The sequence below is a fragment of the Cherax quadricarinatus genome, unplaced genomic scaffold (assembly GCF_038502225.1).
Source record: "Cherax quadricarinatus isolate ZL_2023a unplaced genomic scaffold, ASM3850222v1 Contig224, whole genome shotgun sequence".
Taxonomy (NCBI): Eukaryota; Metazoa; Arthropoda; class Malacostraca; order Decapoda; family Parastacidae; genus Cherax; species Cherax quadricarinatus.
Genome location: NW_027195250.1, coordinates 142501 through 164747, shown reverse-complemented (window position 1 = coordinate 164747; position 22247 = coordinate 142501). Strand labels below are relative to the sequence as shown.

The 22247-nt window shown below is 40.4% G+C and overlaps 1 protein-coding gene across 8 annotated transcripts in view; it reads right to left on the bottom strand.

The window, feature by feature from the left end:
- The window catches only part of LOC138850893 (uncharacterized), a 114022-nt gene that overhangs the window by 5005 nt on the left and 86770 nt on the right, over nt 1-22247 (bottom strand). The gene's annotated exons all lie outside the window — the stretch shown is intronic.

Here is a 22247-nt window from a genome sequence, read left to right as displayed (position 1 = left end):
GGAATCCCCCTTCATAAAGACTTTAGGTAGCAAAGCCTTCTCTGGGGTTACTTCCCTTCTTTGTCTTTTAATGCTACTAGGACCAGCTTGAGAGTCACTAGACCCCTGCCTCACAACAAATCTGTCCATAGAGGTCTGTTTCTGGTGTCTCTCTAAGATTTCCCTGAAGTGGGACAGGGTTTTGTCACTGAACATGTTGCAGATATGGCTTGTTTCAGCTTGGTCAGGGTGGTGTTTCTCTACAAAAGCTTGCACCCTAGTCCACATTGCACACACCTCTTTAACCTGTCATTTACTGCTGCAGTACATTCATTACTAACCTTAAAATATTTGTAATCTTAATGTAGGGCAAGAGGCGAATAGTATTTATTTGTAGGAAGTCAGTGTAGGTAGCAGTAGATGTAGGTACAGTACACGTATGTAGCCCACCCCTCCCGGGCTACACTACAGAGCTATATTACAATACACAGCCATATTAGTATGCCTACAGTCTTGGAAATTTTCTTAGAAATTTGTTGTATATGTGTATGAAATTTGAGTCTATTATCAAGGTTACAATACACAGCCATATTATTACAATACACAGCCATATTATTACACTACACAGCCATATAATTACCATGTTCACTGAGTTTAATTGTTTCTAACAACTACCTTTAGATGCCATCATAAACAAAGGAAGAAGTAATGAATAATTCATGCCAAGAATTGTAAACAAATGAATATGAAGGGCGGTTACTGCACCAGTCGCCAGATTCACAGTTTTCTCTAACGCTGCATCAGAGAAAACGTAATGTTTACTCTCCATCCCACTCTCCACTCGATAACATATAAACATTGCATGTTTATATGCTATGTTTATATGCTACATGATATGTAACGTGTTTCTTATATAATTTTCAAGAAAATATCATAGATGGATTAATGAAAATATCTATATTAATGTAAAATAAGACATTTAATTTGCCAAAGAGTGATTATTAAATATACATTGCATATAATAAACATTGCATGTTTATATGCTATGTAACGTGTTTCTTACATAATTTTGAAGAAAATATCATAGATGGATTAATGAAAATGTCTATATTAATGTAAAATAAGACATTTAATGTGGCAAAGAGTGATTATTAAATATACATCGCATATAATAAACATTGTATGTTTATATGCTATGTATGCGATGTTATCCTGACGCCAAATGACTTCGAACAGGCGATAAATGACATGCCCATGCACTCTGCCCCAGGGCCAGACTCATGGAACTCCGTGTTCATCAAGAACTGCAAGAAGCCCCTATCACGAGCCTTTTCCATCCTATGGAGAGGGAGCATGGACACGGGGGTCGTCCCACAGTTACTAAAAACAACAGACATAGCCCCACTCCACAAAGGGGGCAATAAAGCAACAGCAAAGAACTACAGACCGATAGCACTAACATCCCATATCATAAAAATCTTTGAAAGGGTCCTAAGAAGCAAGATCACCACCCATCTAGAAACCCATCAGTTACACAACCCAGGGCAACATGGGTTTAGAACAGGTCGCTCCTGTCTGTCTCAACTATTGGATCACTACGACAAGGTCCTAAATGCACTAGAAGATAAAAAGAATGCAGATGTAATATATACAGACTTTGCAAAAGCCTTCGACAAGTGTGACCATGGCGTAATAGCGCACAAAATGCGTGCTAAAGGAATAACAGGAAAAGTCGGTCGATGGATCTATAATTTCCTCACTAACAGAACACAGAGAGTAGTCGTCAACAGAGTAAAGTCCGAGGCAGCTACGGTGAAAAGCTCTGTTCCACAAGGCACAGTACTCGCTCCCATCTTGTTCCTCATCCTCATATCCGACATAGACAAGGATGTCAGCCACAGCACCGTGTCTTCCTTTGCAGATGACACCCGAATCTGCATGACAGTGTCTTCCATTGCAGACACTGCAAGGCTCCAGGCGGACATCAACCGAATCTTTCAGTGGGCTGCAGAAATCAATATGAAGTTCAACGATGAGAAATTTCAATTACTCAGATATGGTAAACACGAGGAAATTAAATCTTCATCAGAGTACAAAACAAATTCTGGCCACAAAATAGAGCGAAACACCAACGTCAAAGACCTGGGAGTGATCATGTCGGAGGATCTCACCTTCAAGGACCATAACATTGTATCAATTGCATCTGCTAGAAAAATGACAGGATGGATAATGAGAACCTTCAAAACTAGGGAGGCCAAGCCCATGATGACACTCTTCAGGTCACTTGTTCTATCTAGGCTGGAATATTGCCACACACTAACAGCACCTTTCAAGGCAGGTGAAATTGCTGACCTAGAAAATGTACAGAGAACCTTCACGGCACGCATAACGGAGATAAAACACCTCAATTACTGGGAGCGCTTGAGGTTCCTGAACCTGTATTCCCTGGAACGCAGGCGGGAGAGATACATGATTATATACACCTGGAAAATCCTAGAGGGACTAGTACCGAACTTGCACACGAAAATCACTCACTACGAAAGCAAAAGACTTGGCAGACGATGCAACATCCCCCCAATGAAAAGCAGGGGTGTCACTAGCACGTTAAGAGACCATACAATAAGTGTCAGGGGCCCGAGACTGTTCAACTGCCTCCCAGCATACATAAGGGGGATTACCAACAGACCCCTGGCAGTCTTCAAGCTGGCACTGGACAAGCACCTAAAGTCGGTTCCTGACCAGCCGGGCTATGGCTCGTACGTTGGTTTGCGTGCAGCCAGCAGCAACAGCCTGGTTGATCAGGCTCTGATCCACCAGGAGGCCTGGTCACGGACCGGGCCGCGGGGGCGTTGACCCCCGGAACTCTCTCCAGGTAAACTCCAGGTAACGTTTCTTACATAATTTTGAAGAAGATATAATAGATGGATTAATGAAAATGTCTATATTAACATAAAATAAGACATTTAATGTGCCAGTGATTATTATTCAATATACATGTACATCGCATATAAACACTGCATGTTTTCATATACTATGTAACGTGTTTCTTTGGACCCATGGTTGCTTATTTTGCAGTTTTACTCGATCAATAACCACAAAAAACAATGGATTATAGCAAAATGTTTGCCCAGAGACAAAGCCAAACTGACTGCAAGCGGCCCCAGCCAGCAGATGGATGCCTCCCAAATGGCCAATAACCGAATTAACGGCTGATAACCGGGTGCCAAAAAAACGGCTGATAACCGAGTTGGCCAATAACTGAACTGGCCGATAACCGGGGGTCCACTGTACTTCAATATGATGCTATTATCAACTCTATGGCTTATTTATCTATCGCAATTCATCTAATATGATATAATAAACAATATTAATAACATAGAAACATGATATATACTCTAGAATGAATAAAATATGTCATAATGTATGTGAGGATTAAGTGGTGGAAGTGTTGTTGTTGGGTTTATAAGGGCCACTGAGGGAAGCCATACATAGTGGTGGTGGAGGTGGAGGCAGGAGCAGAACCCACCACCACTGTTCACACTCAATGTACAGTGGACCCCCGCATACCGCACGCATCGCATACTATACAATCCGCATACCGCTCGCTTTTTTCACAAAAATTTTGCCTCGCATACCGCCCAAAAACCCGCTCACCGCTCTTCGTCCGAGACGCGTCCAATGTGCGGTCTGAGCCACGCTCACATGTTCCGCCGGTGGCATTGTTTACCAGCCAGCCTCCGCGGTAACATCCAAGCATGCAATCGGAACATTTCGTATTATTACTGTACAGTGTTTTTGGTGATTTTTTCTGGAAAATAAGTGACCATGGGCCCCAAGAAAGCTTCTAGTGCCAACCCTACAGCAATAAGGGTGAGAATTACTATAGAGATGAAGAAAAAGATCATTGATAAGTATGAAAGTGGAGTGCGTGTCTCCAAGCTGGCCAGGTTGTATAATAAACCCCAATCAACCATCGCTACTATTGGTGGTACAGCTGCTGCTGCTGCTGTACCACCGTCAGCTGCTGCTGCACTGTCAGCTGCTGCTGCACTGTCAGCTGCTGCTGCACTGTCAGCTGCTGCTGCTGTTGTACCACCGTCAGCTGCTGCTGCTGCTGCTGTAGTACCGTCTGCTACTGCTGTAGCATCGTCTGCTGCTGCTGTAGCATCGTCTGCTGCTGCTGTAGCATCGTCTGCTGCTGCTGTAGCATCGTCTGCTGCTGCTGTAGCATCGTCTGCTGCTGCTGTAGCATCGTCTGCTGCTGCTGTAGCATCGTCTGCTGCTGCTGTAGCATCTGCTGCTGCTGTAGCATCATCTGTTGCTGCTGTAGCATCGTCTGTTGCTGCTGTACCACCGTCAGCTGCTGCTGCTGCTGTAGCACCGTTGTTGGTGTGGCTTATTGAGAATACCAAGAAACAATTAACCCCAGAGGATTTGCCACCCAGGATAACCCAAAAAAAGTCAGTGTCATCGAAGACTGTCTAACTTATTTCCATTGGGGTCCTTAATCTTGTCTCCCAGGATGCAACCCACACCAGTTGACTAACACCCAGGTGAACAGGGAAAACTGCCTGGAACTAGTGCTCATATTGGTGAATTTAAAGGCCTGTTCTGGAAGAAAATGCCAAACAGGACCTACAGTACTCAGGAGGAAAAGGCACTCCCAGGACACAGTGTCTCATCAGTCATTGCTGCATCTTCAATAAAGGTGTCATTTATTCTTCATTTAGTAGAGTAGTACATGCACAATATATATTGTGCATGTACTACTCTACTATTGTGCATGTATCCTTCTCTTTGTGTGTAGGAAAATGTATATTTCATGTGGTAAAAAATTTTTTTTCATACTTTTGGGTGTCTTGCACGGATTAATTTGATTTCCATTATTTCTTATGGGGAAAATTCATTCGCATACCGAACATTTCGCATAACAATCAGCCCTCTTGCACGGATTAAAGTCGCTATGCGGGGGTCCACTGTACTTAATTTATAAATAAAAAATATTTACATTTTAATTTATAAATAAGAAATATTTACATTTTAATTTATGAATGAATAAGTTTATTCAGGTACAGTAGGGCCCCGCATTTTGGCATTTTGCCTTACGGCGTTCCGCTAATACGGCGATCTCAAATTATGACCAAAACTTTCTATACTGCAAGTGATCTTTCAAATACGGTGTGGGCCACCCGGTTTGTTTACATTCTCCATGAGCACATCTCTATTATGTAATAATAATCACAATTGGGCACATTAAATGACTAGTTTTACGTCAATATAGACATTTTCATTAATCTATCTATGATATTTTCTTCAAAATTATATAAGAAACACCTTACATAGCATATAAACATGCTGCTTATATGCTATGGAGGTGTGGTTGCTGGGTGGAGGGAAAAACATTAAGTAATACAGTGGACCCCCGCTTTACGATCAGCTCCCAATGCGACCTATTATGTAAGTGTATTTATGTAAGTGCGTTTGTACGTGTATGTTTGGGGGTCTGAAATGGACTAATCTAATTCACAATATTCCTTATGGGACCAAATTTGTTCAGTAATGGCACCTGAACATATTTCTGGAATGAAATAATATCGTAAGCCGGGGGTCCACTGTACTAATAATAATCACTCTTGGGCACATTAAATGTCTTATTAATATAGACATTTTCATTAATCCATCTATATTTTCTTCAAAATTATATAAGAAACACGTTACATAACATATAAACATTTTGTTTATATACTATGGAGGTGTGGTAGCCGGGTGGAGGGAAAACATTACGTCACTCCCCTTAATCCTTTCAGAGTCCAAAGGCCAAATTTCAAAGTGCACACCAGTGTCCAAGAATTTTCAAAAAATAATTTTGTTATTTTTTTCTTATGAAATGGTAGAGAATCTATTTCTTAAGGTAATAAAACAAAAAGTACGAAATTTGATGGAAAATTGACGAAATTATGCTCTTGCGAATTTTGATGTGTCAGTGATATTTATGCATTGGCGATTTTGCCGACTTTGACTACCATTTTAGGCCAATTATATTATTCCAGTCGATCAAATTCTTAGCTATTTCACTAGTATTACTTCTATTCTATTGACTGAGCACAAGAAATCGCCAAGTCAACTATTTCAACTACAAAATAAAGTGATCGGAAATTGGTAATTTGGCCAATTTAGTGCAAAGTTCAAAATATTCCAATTTCAAAATAGGGTCCAGAATAAACAATGCAGGTATTCCTGGAACTAAACTAACATTTCCTCTGTTCATTAGATACATTTTCAGGCTTTACAAATGAATTCCATTTTGATTTTTTATTCACATAATGAATTTTTATTCAAACCAAAAAATAGAAGATTTACTGTTATGCAATACTGTAATAATTGTATAAATAATATCACCACATTTGTGATCGTATATTAGACCCACCAGCTGGCGTGTATTAGACATGTGGGATCATTTGTTTACTCTTGAACATCGGCAAAAATTTAACATTTCTGCTATTTTGAGCTCAGTTTCAATCCATTTCCATTACTAAAACCAATCAATGGACAATGAAGAGCTAACCACTGAGGAGCTGCAAGAGCTTCAGCAGGAACAGCAACAGACCGCAGCTCAGAATATTGCTGCAGAGGAGGAGGAAGAGAGATGGAAGAAGTTGCCTTCTTCAGAAATTAAGGAGATTTTTGAAATTTTATTATTAATTTGGACATGATACATAGATGTACAAAGAAATACAGTGGTTAAGTGTAACATGCCAAAATCCCCTTGTATGCAGAGCATTATGGGCAGGCTTAAAATTAACTTAAGATTAACTAAGCAGTGATATAGTCAGTGGTAAAAATTATAGTAAACAAATAACAATTAAGCACAAATGAGTATTTCAAAGTCAGGTCATATGGTCATTTGCTGAGTTGCTGTGCATTCAATAGAATGGAGTATTCTATTAGGTAATGTAATTAAAAAAAAAAAAAGTTTGATAGGGTCACAGGTTATACATTTATGAGATACAGTTATTCAGTATTTATTTAGTTGTGGGTGAGTAAGTAATTTTTAAGAAGAGACTTGAATTTATAAACAGACAATGTTTCTTTTCTATTCACAGGTAATGAATTCCAGATTTTTGGGCCTTTTATGTGCATTGAGTTTTTGCATAGTGTGAGATGGACACGAGGAACATCAAAGAGTGACTGTGTCTTGTGTTATGGTCATGTGTTCTGTTGAGGTTGGTAAGGAGACGTTTGAGGGGAGGGTTTATATCCAAGTTAAGTGTTCTATGTATGTAGTAGGTACAATAATAAGTATGGATGTCTTGTATGGTGAGGAGGTTTAGAGTTCTGAATATTGGTGGAGTGTGCTGCCTGTAATGGGAATTTGTTATCATTCTGATTGCAGCCTTTTGTTGGATAATTAATGGTCTGAGATGGTTTATTGTTGTTGAGCCCCATGCACAAATTCCAAATGAGGGCTGACTGTGGAACATAGTACTGTATCTTCGATAATATGCCTATGGTCTTGGAAATTTTCTTGGAAATTTGTTGTACATGTGTTTGAAGTTTGAGTCTATTATCAAGGTGGATTCCTAAGAATCTTCCCTCTGTGAGCTTTGTGATAGGTGATCCATTTATCATTATGTTAAGAGGGACATCTGTAGCTCTGTTTCCAAACTGAATGAAGTAGGTTTTGTCAATGTTAAGAGTAAGTTTGCTAGTCATCATCCCGGTAGATATTTTCTGTAATTTGATATTTACAGTATTGGCTAGCATGACTGGGCTTGGGTGAGAGAAGACGTATGTAATGTCATCTGCAAATAGTGTGGGTTTGAGTAGTTGCGATGCATTTGGTAGGTCATTTATGTAAACGAGAAAGAGAAGAAGGCCAAGGACACTTCCCTGTGGGACACCAACTGTAAATGGCTGTGCAGAAGAGTTTGCACATTTGTGTACACATATTGGCTTCTGTTGCTGAGGTATGACTTTAGGTAGTTGAGGGAGTACTCTCTTTTACCATAGTGTGACAATTTTATGTGGAGCAAGTCATGGTCAACTGTATCAAAAGCTTTACGTAAATCAATGAAGGTCCCCAGTAGGACTTCTTTTTTCTCGAGTGCAGTGTATATTTGTTCTAGCACATGTATAATAGCATCATTCGTATTTTTATTAGGCCTGAACCCAAACTGACAGGGGTTGAGTATGTTGTGGGAGATGAAGTAGGAATAGATTCGCTTATGAATTAATTTTTCGAAGATTTTAGAGAGAGGTTGTAAGTTGGATATTGGCCTACAGTTATTCAAGTCTGTTTGGTCTCCTCCTTTATATATCGGGGTGACCCTCGCTATTTTGAGAACTGTAGGGAAGGTAGAGGATTCGATGGATTTGTTAAAGAGTGTTGCAATGATTGGTGACAGCACTTGTGATGCTTTTTTGTATATAAAGGGTGGTAAGGTTTTTAAATCTCTTGTCTTGTTTTTTAGTGTGTTGATAATAAGGGAGACTTCTGTTGAGTTAGGCGGAGCTAGGAACAGTGTGTTCGGGTAGTTGCCAGTGAGGTAGACATTGGGTGGGATATTTGAGCTTGGGATTTTGTTGGCAAGGCTTTTTCCTATGGTGGAGAAGAAATCATTGAGTCTTTGCTGTTTCAGTTGGTGGGAGTTGGGATTCATCTGGTTTTGTTAGTTCAATTGCACTTTTTCCTTATATCTTTTTTGTTCCTAGAATTTCTGATAGGGTTTTCCAGGTCTTTTTTATATCACCTTTTACGTTGGATAATCTGTTCTCAGGAATAATAAAAGCACAAATGACTATCATGCACATGCTAGAACTAATATATACCGCACTTGAAAAGAAAGAAGTCCCGCTGGGCATTTTCATTGATTTACGTAAAGCTTTCGATACAGTCGACCATGAACTACTGTACTCCAAATTAATGCACTATGATATCAGAGGCCACTCCCTCAACTACCTAAAGTCATACCTTAGTAACAGAACTCAATATGTGTATGCAAATGATGCAAACTCCTCCACCCAACCAATCACAGTAGGAGTCCCACAAGGAAGCGTCCTTGGACCACTCCTCTTTCTCATCTACATCAATGATCTACTGAATGCATCACAGCTACTCAAACCCATATTATTTGCAGATGACACTACATATGTATTTTCCCACCCAAACGCAGTCATACTAGCAAACACAGTCAATGCTGAATTACAGAAAATATCTGCATGGATGATGACTAACAAACTTACCCTGAACACTGATAAAATCTATTTCATTCAGTTTGGAAACAAAGCTGCAAATGATCCAATTAACATTATGCTAAATGGATCATCAGTCACAAGACTCACAGAGGGAAAATTCCTAGGTATCCAACCTGACAGTAGCCTTAAGTTCCGGACACACATACAACAAATCACCAAGAAAATCTCCAAGACTGTAGGCATACTATCAAAGATAAGGTACTACGTTCCACAATCAACTCTCCTGGCACTGTACCATTCACTCATACACCCTTATCTTACATATGGAATTTGTGCATGGGGATCAACAACATCCAATCACCTAAAACCCCTAATAACCCAGCAAAAGGCAGCAGTAAGAATGATAACAAATTCCCACTCCCGCCAGCATACCCCACCAATTTTCTAAAGTCTGAATCTGCTTACCATTAAGAACATCCATACTTATTCATGTGCCTACTACATACACAGAACAATACATGCAAATATAAACCCCCACTCAAACTTTTCCTCGCCAACCTAAACAGGACACATGACCACAACACAAGACACAGATCTCTTTTTGATATACCTCATGTCCATATCACACTGTGTAAAAACTCTATGCACATAAAGGGCCCCAAAATATGGAATTCATTACCAGAAGATATTAAAGTAACCCAGTCTGAAAATCAATTTAAGGCTCTTCTCAAAAGCCACTTAATCACCCTAGACTAAATGCTAAATACTCAGTACACATTTACTCATCTATGTACTCCCACATCATAACTGAAACAATCACATTGAACCTTTTATCCATTGTTGACAGGAATAAAATTGAATCATTGTTTTTCACAAAAGCATTTTAGAATATAAATATATCTTTGTATTATACAAATTTTGATTCATTTATAATTAATATTCTACTGTACAACTATGAAATAATTACTTTCCTACTGTACAACTATGATACACTACTCCTTAGTATTAAGTATAATGTAAGCTAATAATGTTCAGTTGGCCCATAATGCCTAGGCATAAAAGAGGCTCTCTTTGCATTCAAACCCATAAATAAATAAATAAATACAATTGTTTAGCCCTTCTTATTAGGCTGGTTAGGATTGACGAGTAACGTTTTGTTTGGTCTCTGGTTATGTGACCCATTCTGTACTGTTTTTCATATAGATGCTTTGTATTTATGGATTTGAGGATGCTGGGTGTTAGCCAGGGGCTGTTCAGTCTCTTAGCTGTCATCTGTTTATTTTTTTTAGGGCAGTGCTTGTTATAGAGGTATTGGGTCTTTTTAGAAAATTATTAATACATTCGTCAATTTCTGTATAGATTTCTAGCTCAGTGTGCCAGTCGATGTTTGTCATTGCTGTTGTGAAGTTATTAATGGCTGCCTCATTATGAAGTCTGAAAGTGACTTTAGTAGTGTCTTGGGGTAATTTGCTTAGATTAGTTATGAGGAAGGTAGGGTAGTGGTCTGTGGTATTATCTGTGATTATGCCTTATTTTAAAGAGGATATGGTGTTGGTCCAGATGTGGTCTAGTAGGGAAACACTAGTCTCTGTAATTCTTGTAGGTTTTGTTACTGTTGGTAGCAACAAGCAGCTACTCATCGTGTTTGTGAATTCAGTAACGTGTGGGTCCTGGTCTTGCAGGAGATTTATACTGAAGTCACCTGAGAGAAGTAAGTGATCTTTATTCATGTGTGCATCAGTTATCATACTTCCTAGATTTTCACTAAAACGGCTAATGTTTGACTGTGATACTCTGTAGATGTTTATCACTGTGAGAGGTTTTCGTAGGTATTTGGATTTGAATTTAGCTATTATATATTCCCCATGTTCATCCCTTGTGCATGCATTATTGATACATTCTAGATGGTCTGAGTAGTATATAGCTGTGCCACCCCCTTGTTGGTCTGGCCTACAGTTGTGTATGGCTGTGTAACCAGGAATGGCATAGACATCTGTAGTATCAGGCTTTAGCCAGGTTCCGGTGAGAGTAATGATGGACATACTGGCATGCAGGGAATTTAGTAATGCTGTGAGGTCATCATGTTTGCTTAAAGATCTGACATTGTAGTTTAAGACAGTTATGTTGTTGTTGACTCTGCGAAGTGCCTTTGATTGTTACACAAATAACTCGCACATAAAAGAGAGAAGCTTACGACAACGTTTTGGTCCGACTTGGACCATTGACAAAGTCACACTAACCAGAGGTGGAGCAGGATGGCTATATATAGGCAGGAAGAGGTGGTGGTGGTAGTAGTAATAGTAGTACAAGTATTGTATATAATACCGACAAGATGAAATTAAGACACACGCACAACACCCAGGCATCCCCATCGTAGACGTTTCGCCATCCAGCCAGCCACTGGATGGCGAAACGTCCACAACAAAGACAACCAGACGCCGCACATGTGTCTTAATTTCATCAGTAGTTGTAGTAATAGTAGAAGAAGAGGTAGTAGTAGTGGTAGTGGTAGAAGTGGGAAATAAGGATGACAAGCCAGTCAAATACAAAGGAAGGGGAGCACTGCAAGACAGCTAGATGCCCACAGAGGGAGAGCAAGCGCACAGAGGTGCGTGAAAGGGGAAGTGGTGAAATAAATGAAGAAGGAACAGAAACACGAGACAGGAGAGAGAAAGACAACCCAGAGGAGAAAAGGAAAGAGGAAAGGGGAAGAGGAAGAAGAAGAAAAAGAAAGAGAAAAAGAAAAAATGAGGATTCAGGTTAAGTCACGGGTGTTCTGAAGTTTGGAGCATTTTACAATGTAGTGGGAGAGGAAGGCATCTACAGAGACGAAGCCAGGGCTAAGGTTCATACAAGGAAAGTTGTGTATTAGAGAGGATTCAACTAGACGGCGACTGTTCGAGTTGGAAGTAGGGAAGACAGTTTTAGCAGAAGACCAGTTAATAGGATGGCCATGATCTCTGACGTGACAGAAAAGAGCATTGTTAGTGTCGGCAAGCCTAACACTATTTTTGTGCTCCCTAAGTCTGTCAGAAAGAGATCGACCAGTTTCTCCGAAGTATTGAAGAGGACAGGAGGAGCAAGAAATAGAGTAGACACCAGGAACATCTGTAGAGGGAGGAGAGGTATGAACGAGATTAGTGCGAAGAGTGTTAGTCGGGCGGAAGGTAAGCTTGATGTCTAAGGGAGGGAGAGAATTGTTGAGATTACTTTTGTCCTTGGAGGCAAAGAGGGGAATGTATGAGAGTATAGTTTTACCAACGCTCTTATATGGGTGTGAAGCGTGGGTGATGAATGTTGCAGCGAGGAGAAGGCTGGAGGCAGTGGAGATGTCATGTCTGAGGGCAATGTGTGGTGTGAATATAATGCAGAGAATTCGTAGTTTGGAAGTTAGGAGGAGGTGCGGGATTACCAAAACTGTTGTCCAGAGGGCTGAGGAAGGGTTGTTGAGGTGGTTCGGACATGTAGAGAGAATGGAGCGAAACAGAATGACTTCAAGAGTGTATCAGTCTGTAGTGGAAGGAAGGCGGGGTAGGGGTCGGCCTAGGAAGGGTTGGAGGGAGGGGGTAAAGGAGGTTTTGTGTGCGAGGGGCTTGGACTTCCAGCAGGCATGCGTGAGCGTGTTTGATAGGAGTGAATGGAGACAAATGGTTTTTAATACTTGACGTGCTGTTGGAGTGTGAGCAAAGTAACATTTATGAAGGGATTCAGGGAAACCGGCAGGCCGGACTTGAGTCCTGGAGATGGGAAGTACAGTGCCTGCACTCTGAAGGAGGGGTGTTAATGTTGCAGTTTAAAAACTGTAGTGTAAAGCACCCTTCTGGCAAGACAGTGATGGAGTGAATGATGGTGAAAGTTTTTCTTTTTCGGGCCACCCTGCCTTGGTGGGAATCGGCCGGTGTGATAATAAAAAAATAAAAAAAACTTCCAACTCGAACAGTCGCCGTCTAGTTGAATCCTCTCTAATACACAACTTTCCTTGTATGAACCTTAGCCCTGGCTTCGTCTCTGTAGATGCCTTCCTCTCCCACTACATTGTAAAATGCTCCAAACTTCAGAACACCCGTGACTTAACCTGAATCCTCATTTTTTCTTTTTCTCTTTCTTTTTCTTCTTCTTCCTCTTCCCCTTTCCTCTTTCCTTTCCTCCTCTGGGTTGTCTTTCCCTCTCCTGTCTCGTGTTTCTGTTCCTTCTTCATTTATTTCACCACTTCCCCTTTCACGCACCTCTGTGCGCTTGCTCTCCCTCTGTGGGCATCTAGCTCTCTTGCAGTGCTCCTCTTCCTTTGTATTTGACTGGCTCGTCATCCTTATTTCCCACTTCTACCACTACCACTACTACTACCTCTTCTTCTTCTACTACTACTACAACTACTGATGAAATTAAGACACATGTGCGGCGTCTGGTTGTCTTTGTTGTGGACATTTCGCCATCCAGTGGCTGGCTGGATGGCGAAACATCTACGATGGGGATGCCCGGGTGTTGTGCGTGTGTCTTAATTTCATCTTGTCGGTATTATATACAATACTTGTACTACTACTACTACTACCACCACCTCTTCCTGCCTATACAGTGGACCCCCGCATAGCGATTTTAATCCGTGCAAGAGGGCTCATTGTTATGCGAAATGATCGGTATACGAATGAATTTTCCCCATAAGAAATAATGGAAATCAAATTAATCCGTGCAAGACACCCAAAAGTATGAAAAAAAAAAAATTTTACCACATGAAATGTTAATTTTAATACACACAAACTGAAAAAGGCATGCACAATTACATGACACTCATCAATCCCATCCCATCAATCATCTGGTGATGATTGATGGGATGGGAGGAGGGGAGAGAGAGTGTTAGTGTTTAGAAGGGGAATCCCCTTCCATTAAGACTTGAGGTGTCGAGTCCTTTTCTGGGGTTACTTCCCTTCTTCTTTTAATGCCACTAGGACCAGCTTCAGAGTCACTGGACTTCTTTCGCACAACATATCTGTCCATAGTGGCCTGTACCTCTCGTTCCTTTATGACTTCCCTAAAGTGTTTCACAACATTGTCAGTGTAATAGTCACCAGCACGGCTTGCAATAGCTGTGTGAGGGTGATTTTCATCCATGAAGATTTGCACTTCAAGCCACTTTGCACAGATTTCCTTAATCTTTGTAGTAGGCAATTTCTTCAATTTCTCTCTCCCCTCCTTCGAACCAGTTTCCTAAGGTCTGGCCTCTTGCTGTTGAAGTTGATCTATCAGCTCATCAGTGGTTAGTTCTTCATTGTCCTCCTCCACCAACTCTTCCACATCATCCCCACTAACCTCCAACCCCAAGGACTTTCCCAATGCCATAATGGATTCCTCAACTGGCATAGGATTCTCAGGGTTAGCCTCAAACCCTTCAAAATCCCTTTGGTCTACACATTCTGGCCACAGTTTCTTCCAAGCAGAGTTCAAGGTTTTCTTAGTCACTCCCTCCCAAGCCTTACCTATAAGGTTTACACAATTGAGGATATTAAAGTGCTCTCTCCAAAACTCTCTTAGAGTCAGTTGAGTTTCTGAGGTCACTACAAAGCACCTTTCAAACAGAGCTTTTGTGTACAGTTTTTTGAAGTTTGCAATAACCTGCTGGTCCATGGGCTGCAGGAGAGGAGTGGTATTAGGAGGCAAAAACTTCACCTTAATGAATTTCATGTCCCCATAAAGTCGCTCTGCCACGTCTGTAGGATGACCAGGGGCATTGTCTAACACCAGGAGGCACTTAAGTTCTAATTTCTTTTCAGTTAGGTAATCTTTCACATTGGGGGCAAATGCATGGTGTAACCAGTCATAGAAAAAGTCCCTAGTGACCCATGCCTTACTGTTTGCCCTCCACAGCACACACAAATTCTCCTTGAGGACATTCTTTTGCCTGAACGGTCTGGGAGTTTCAGAGTGATACACTAATAAAGGCTTCACTTTGCAATCACCAGTAGCATTGGAACACATCAACAAAGTAAGCCTGTCTTTCATAGGCTTATGTCCTGGGAGTGCCTTTTCCTCCTGAGTAATGTAGGTCCTGCTTGGCATTTTCTTCCAAAACAGGCCTGTTTCATCACAATTAAACACTTGTTCAGGTTTCAGTCCTTCACTGTCTATGTACTCCTTGAATTCCTGCACATATTTTTCAGCTGCTTTGTGGTCCGAACTGGCAGCCTCACCATGCCTTATCACACTATGTATGCCACTACGCTTCTTAAATCTCTCAAACCAACCTTTGCTGGCCTTAAATTCACTCACATCATCACTAGTTGCAGGCATTTTTTTAATTAAATCCTCATGCAACTTCCTAGCCTTTTCGCTTATGATCGCTTGAGAGACGCTATCTCCTGCTAGCTGTTTTTCATTTATCCACACCAATAAGAGTCTCTCAACATCTTCCATCACTTGCGATCTCTGTTTCGAAAACACAGTTAAACCTTTGGCAAGAACAGCTTCCTTGATTGCCTTTCTGTTGCCCACAATAGTAGCGATGGTTGATTTGGGTTTCTTGTACAACCTGGCCAGGTCGGCGACACGCACTCCACTTTCATACTTATCAATGATCTCTTTCTTCATCTCTATAGTAATTCTCACCCTTATTGCTGTAGGGTTGGCACTAGAAGCTTTCTTGGGGCCCATGGTCACTTATTTTGCAGATAAAATCACCAAAAACACTGTAATAATACGAAATGTTCCGATTGTATGCTTGGATGTTACCGCGGAGGCTGGCTGGTAAACAATGCCACCGGCGGCACATGTGAGGCTGGCTAAGGGCGCACATTGGACGCGTCTCGGACGAACAGCGGTGAGCGGGTTTTTGAGAGGTATGCGAGGCAAAATTTTTGCGATAAAAGCGAGCGGTATGCGGATTAAACGTTATGTGATGCCGACGGTATGCGGGGGTCCACTGTATATAGCCGTCCTGCTCCACCTCTGGTTAGTGTGACTTTGTCAATGGTCCAAGTCGGACCGAAACGTCGTCGTAAGCTTCTCTCTTTTATGTGCGGGTTATTTGTGTATCGTTCCAGTCACGGTATTGTGCCTTTTTTGTTACCTTTGATTGTTCTGCTGTGTAGTAATTACAGTTGCTGTTTGATTCATTTAAGTCATTCAATAAGAGGTTGGTATCAGGATCAATGCTTGTAATCATAATATTTATAGTGAATCTATAGTTAGAATTAAGTATAAGACAAGGTAAATTTTCTAAAGCTAAAAAATAGCACCTGAATTATTTTAACAAATGTAAATATATTTTAAAGCTAAAATAAGGGAGACAATATAAAAGGGATTAAAATAAATTGTGGTGAACAAATAAAGTGGTGATCACATAAAGGAACTTGGGAATATAATAGTAGGTAGTTCTTTAAAGCTAAAATAAGGGAGACAATATAAAAGGGATTAAAATAAGTTGTGGTGAACAAATAAAGTGATCACATAAAGGAACTTGGGAATATAATAGTAGGTAGTTCTTTAAAGCTAAAATAAAGGAGCCAATATAAAAGGGACTAAAATAAGTTGTGGTGAACAAATAATGTGATCAAATAAAGGAGCTTGGGAATATAATAGTAAAATAATGAACGTATTACACTTTAGCACCTGAGAATAGCACCTTGATTATTTTAACCCTTTCAGGGTCCGTCCCGTAGATCTACGGCTTTACGTTCAGGGTCCAAACCGTAGATCTACGTCATGAGCTCAGCTCACTCTGATAACTGAGAGTGGTACATTTGGGCCTAGATATGAGAGAATACATCTATGTGGTATGTGTGCACCACATAAAACAGATCCTGCAGCACATTGTGTATAATAAGAGAAAAAAACTTAAATCATGATTTTTTGATTAAAACAGCGACTTTGCAGTCTTTTTTCATATGTTTTTTATAGTTGTATTTGCGATTTCTTGGTCTCATTTGAGAGAATGGAAGACATATTACAGAAATAGAGATGATTTTGATTTGTTTTAGCACTGGAAATGGCTTGAAACTGAGCTCAAAGTAGCAGAAATGTTAAATTTTTGCCAATATTCAAGAGTAAACAAACGACCTCACACATCTAATACATGCCAGCTGGTGGGTCTATTATGCATTCACAAATATGGTGATGATATTTATACAATTATTACAGTATTGCATAACAGTAAATCTTCTATTTTTTGGTGTGAATAAAAATTCATTATGTGAATAAAAAATCAAAATGGAATTTATTTGTAAAGCCTCAAAATGTAACTAATGAACAGAGGAAATGTTAGTTTAGTTCCAGGAATACCTACATTGTTTATTCTGGACCCTATTTTGAAATTGGAATATTTTGAACTTTGTGTTAAATTGGCCAAATTAACAATTTCCGATCACTTTAATTTGTAGTTGAAACAGTTGACTTGGCGATTTCTTGTGCTCAATCGATAGAATAGAAGTAATACTAGTGAAATAGCTAAGAATTTGGTTGACTGGAATAATGTAATTGGCTTAAAATGGGAGTCAAAGTAGGCAAAACCACCAATTCGTAAATATCGCTGACACATCAAAATTCGCGAGAGCATAATTTCGTCAATCTTCCATCAAATTTCGTACTTTTTGTTTTATTACCTTCACAAAAAGATTCTCTACCATTTCATAAGAAAAAATAACAAATTTTTTTTTTGAAAATTCTTGGACACTGGGGAACCACTTCAGATTTGGGCCTTGGACCCTGAAGGGGTTAACAATTGTGAATATATGAACTAAGGTAGTTATTTAAAGGTAAAATAAAGGAGAAAATATATAAGGGATTAAACTAAGTAATGGTAAACAAAGTTGAATGAACAGATAGTTACTATGATAAAGTAGTGGTAAACAAAATTAAATGGACAGGTAGCAACCATGAATAACATTAATTTAGGAGTAAGTTTTGACTTGCAACACAAAATTTTGAGCAATTAATAGGAATTAAATAGATGTAAAAAGTACAGTAGTGCCTCGATAATCGTCGGGCTCGATAGTCGTAATTTTCGGAAATCGTAACGTTATTTTCGTCAAAACATTGGCTCACTAATCCTAGTCTGACTCGTGAATAGTCATTCGTCTGGGACGCGTATGCACTGCTCTGAGCCGTTCCCAGCCAGTGTGCCATTGTTTACCAGTGAGCGACGGTCCCCTCACTTGTTCATACGAAATATTTCATAATATTCCATTCATTTTAGTGCTTGCAACTACTAAATAAGCTACCATGGCTCCAAAGAAAGCTCCTAGTGCCAAGCCTTTGGTAAAGAAGGTTAGAAATACGATTGAATTTAAGAAAAACATCATTGAACAATATGACAGTGGTTTATGTGTGGCTGAACTGGCCAGGATGTACAGTGGACCCCCGAGTTTCGGCAGCATCAACTTTCGTGAAATTCGACTTTTGGCAAGTTTTTTCGGCAAAATTTGGCCTCGAGCTTCGTGATTCGGCGACTGTCCAGTACCCGTCCACCCGTCACCACGCACACAAAGCCAGTTTCCCACGCCATTCACGTTCAGTGTGCCATTGTTTACCAACACGTGACCATCACCCCGCGGATTCATACGTAATAATCCATTGTTTTTTGTGATTGCAACTGCTAAGTAAGTCACCAAGGAAAGCTAGTGCTAGCCCTATGGTAAAGAAAGCGAAGAACATGATCCAGAGGGATTTTGAAGGGTTTGAGGCAAACCCTGACCCTACCGACCCTCTGCCTGTTGTGGAAGGTGTTGTGGCATTGGGGAAGTCCATGGGGTTGGAGGTGAGTGACGGGGATGTGGAAGAGTTGGTGGAGGACCACAGGGAAGAGCTAACAATTGACGAACTGCAAGAGCTTCAACTGGAACAGCATCAGACCACAGCTGAGGAACTTGCTTCAGAGGAGGAGGAAAAGAGAGTGAAGGAGGTGCCTTCTTCGGTGATTAAGGACATGTGTTCAAAGTGGAATGAGTTGCAAAGTTTTGTTGAAAAGTATCACCCTGACCAAGCTTAAACAAGCCATATCTGCAACATGTTCAGTGACAAAACCTTGTCCCACTTCAGGCAAATCATAAAGAAATGCCAGAAACAGGGGTCCAGTGACTCTCAAGTTGTTCCCAATGGCATTAAAAGAAGAAGGGAAGTAACCCCAGAAAAGGACTTGCTACCTGAAGTCCTAATGGAAGGAGATTCTCCTTCCAAACAATAGTGTACACCTTCCTCCTATCCCCTCCTCCCGTCTTCCATCCACCCCGAAAGTCTTCAGTAAAGGTAAGTGTAATGTTATTATTTTTTATATGCATGTACACCTACCATCCGACTTACAACCTGCTCGACATACGTCCACTCGACTTACGACCGTGCATCTGGCAGCTAGGCTGGGCCGGCTGATGCACACCGCTGTACAATATTTGACAATACTCGCGGCGGCAATGCGTCATGCAGGCAGCATCAGTTTGAGTAACCCTGCCCTATCAGCAGCATCATACTGTATTAACTGTACTAACTGGACAGTAAATTTCACCATGGTCCCTAAGATGAAGTCTGAATCTTGCACTGGAGATTGTGGCAAGAAAGGCTCTTACTCTCGAACTCTATTTGTTTTCACTGTTGCACATAAACCTGTCTGTATCTGTCTGCCTGTATATGTGTCTGTCTGTATCTCTGTGTGTCTGTTTATCTGTCTGTCTACCAGTGTGTCTGTCTTTCTGTCTACCTGTGTGTCTGTCTTTCTGTCTACCTGTGTGTCTGTATTTCTGTCTACCTGTGTCTTTCTGTCTACCTGTGTGTCTGTCCTTATGTCTACCTGTGTGTCTGTCTTTCTGTCTGTGTGTCTGTCTTTCTGTCTACCTGTGTGTCTTTCTGTCTACCTGTGTGTGTCTTTCTGTCTACCTGTGTGTCTGTCTTTCTGTCTGTGTGTGTGTCTTTCTGTCTACCTGTGTGTCTGTCTTTCTGTCTGCTTGTTTCCGAGCCCCCATTAAGAGTATTTGGTTTTAAGTGCAAAAAATGATAAAACAAAATAACATGACGAAAATGTTTTAAAAAACGTTAATATAAATTTTGTTTAATCCATCTAGTTTTTTTTTCAAAATTATATAATAAACATGCTACATAAAATATAAACATATAAATTAAAAATATGAGATGTTTTTCTTTTCCCTTGATGAGTTTTCAGAAACCATTCGTGTCCGGCTGGGAACAACGTTGTTTACAAACCGGGAAATTCTAAATTTTCATTTCATTATTTATTCATTTAATTTGTTTACTCATTCACTCTACATTAAGACTAAAGATATTTTAAGGTAAAGAAGGGGAAAATTATTTTATAGTTAATAATAATATTAAATATTAGTAATATGTATTATTGTAATAATAATAATTTTTAAAACAGGGACCCCAACCCATTTTAACCGCAAGAGGGGTAATTTTTTGGGAAAAATTTTACAATGAATTTTCCCATAAGAAATAAGGGAAATCAAATTAATCCGAAAAACCCCCAAAAGATGAAAAAATTTTTACCACATGAAATATAATTTTCCAAAAAAGAGAAGGATACATGCACAATAGAGAGTAGTACATGCACAGATATATTGTGCATACTAGTCTACTAAATGAAGAATAAATGAACTTACCTTATTGAAGATGCAGAATGACTGATGAGAATTTGGCCCTGGGGGGCCCTTTTCCTCCTGAGTAATGTGGGTCCTGTTTCATTTTCCCAGAACAGGCCTTTCCACTTTTATCCCAATTTCATTTTTAAATCTTCAAACCCAACCTTTGCTGGTTTTAAAATTTCACCAATAAGCACTAGTTCCAGGCATTTTTCCCACCGGGGTGTTAGTCTTTTGGGGGGTTGCATCCTGGGAGACAAGATTAAGGACCCCAATGGAAATAAATTTGACAGTCCGGGACACACTTTTTGGGATCCTTGGGAAACCTCTGGGGTTAATTGTTTCTTGGGATTTCAAAAGCCACACCAAAACGGGGTACAGCAGCAGCAGCAGCAGCTGATGGTGGTACAGAGCAGCAGACGAAAGCAGCAGCAGCAGCTGACGGTGGTACAGCAGCAAAAAACGGGCTACAGCAGCAAAAGACGATTTCAGCAGCAGCAGACGCATGCTGCCAGAGAGGACAGGGAGCAGCAGCAGCAGGACAGTGGGCAGCAGCAGTGTACCACCAAAGTAGCAATGGTTGATTGGGGTTTTTTTCAACCCGGCCAGCTCGGGGCACGACCCATTTTATACTTATCAATGATCTTTTTTTCATCTCTATTGAATTTCACCCCCATTGCGTAGGGTTGGACTAGAAGCTTTTGGGGCCATGGCATTATTTTGAAAAACAAAAACACTGTAATAATAATAAATATTCCCCTTGATGGAGACCGGGGGCTGGTTTTGGGAAACAATGCCACCGGGGAACATTGAGCGGGTCAGGCTGCACATTGGACGGGCCCCCGACAAATCGTGAGGGGTTTTGCCGGATGTGAGGCAAAATTTTTTAAAAAGCGTATGGATTAATCATTGATGCCATCATGGGGTCCACTGTTTTTTATTAATTTAGGGCACTGGAGCACAGATCCAGTGTATAGCACTTTGTCTGGGTTTTTTGGGGATCCAGGGAATTTTAAAAAGAACGAAACTTGACTTAGGGGACCTGAGAGAGAGAGAGAGAGAGAGAGAGAGAGAGAGAGAGAGAGAGAGAGAGAGAGAGAGAGAGAGGAGAAAAAGAGAGAGAGAGAGAAAGAGAAAAGAGAGAGAGAGAGAAAGAGAGAGAGAGAGAGAAAAAGAGAGAGAAAAAAGAGAGAGAGAGAGAGAGAGAAAGAGAGAGAGAGAGAGGAAAGAAAAAGAGAGAGAAAAGAGAGGAGAAAAAAGGAAGAAAAGAGGGAGGAGAAAGGGGAGGGAGAAAGAGAGAGAAAGAGAGAGAGAAAGAAGAGAAAGAGAGAAAAGGAGAGAGAGAGAGAAAGAAAAGAGAGAGAAAGAAAAGAGAGAGAGAGAAAAGAGAGAGAGAGAAAAAGAGAGAGAGAGAAAGAAAGAGAGAGAGAAAGAGAGAAAGAGAGAGAGAAAGAGAAAGAAAGAAAGAGAGAAAGAGAAAGAGAGAAAGAAAGAGAAAGAAAG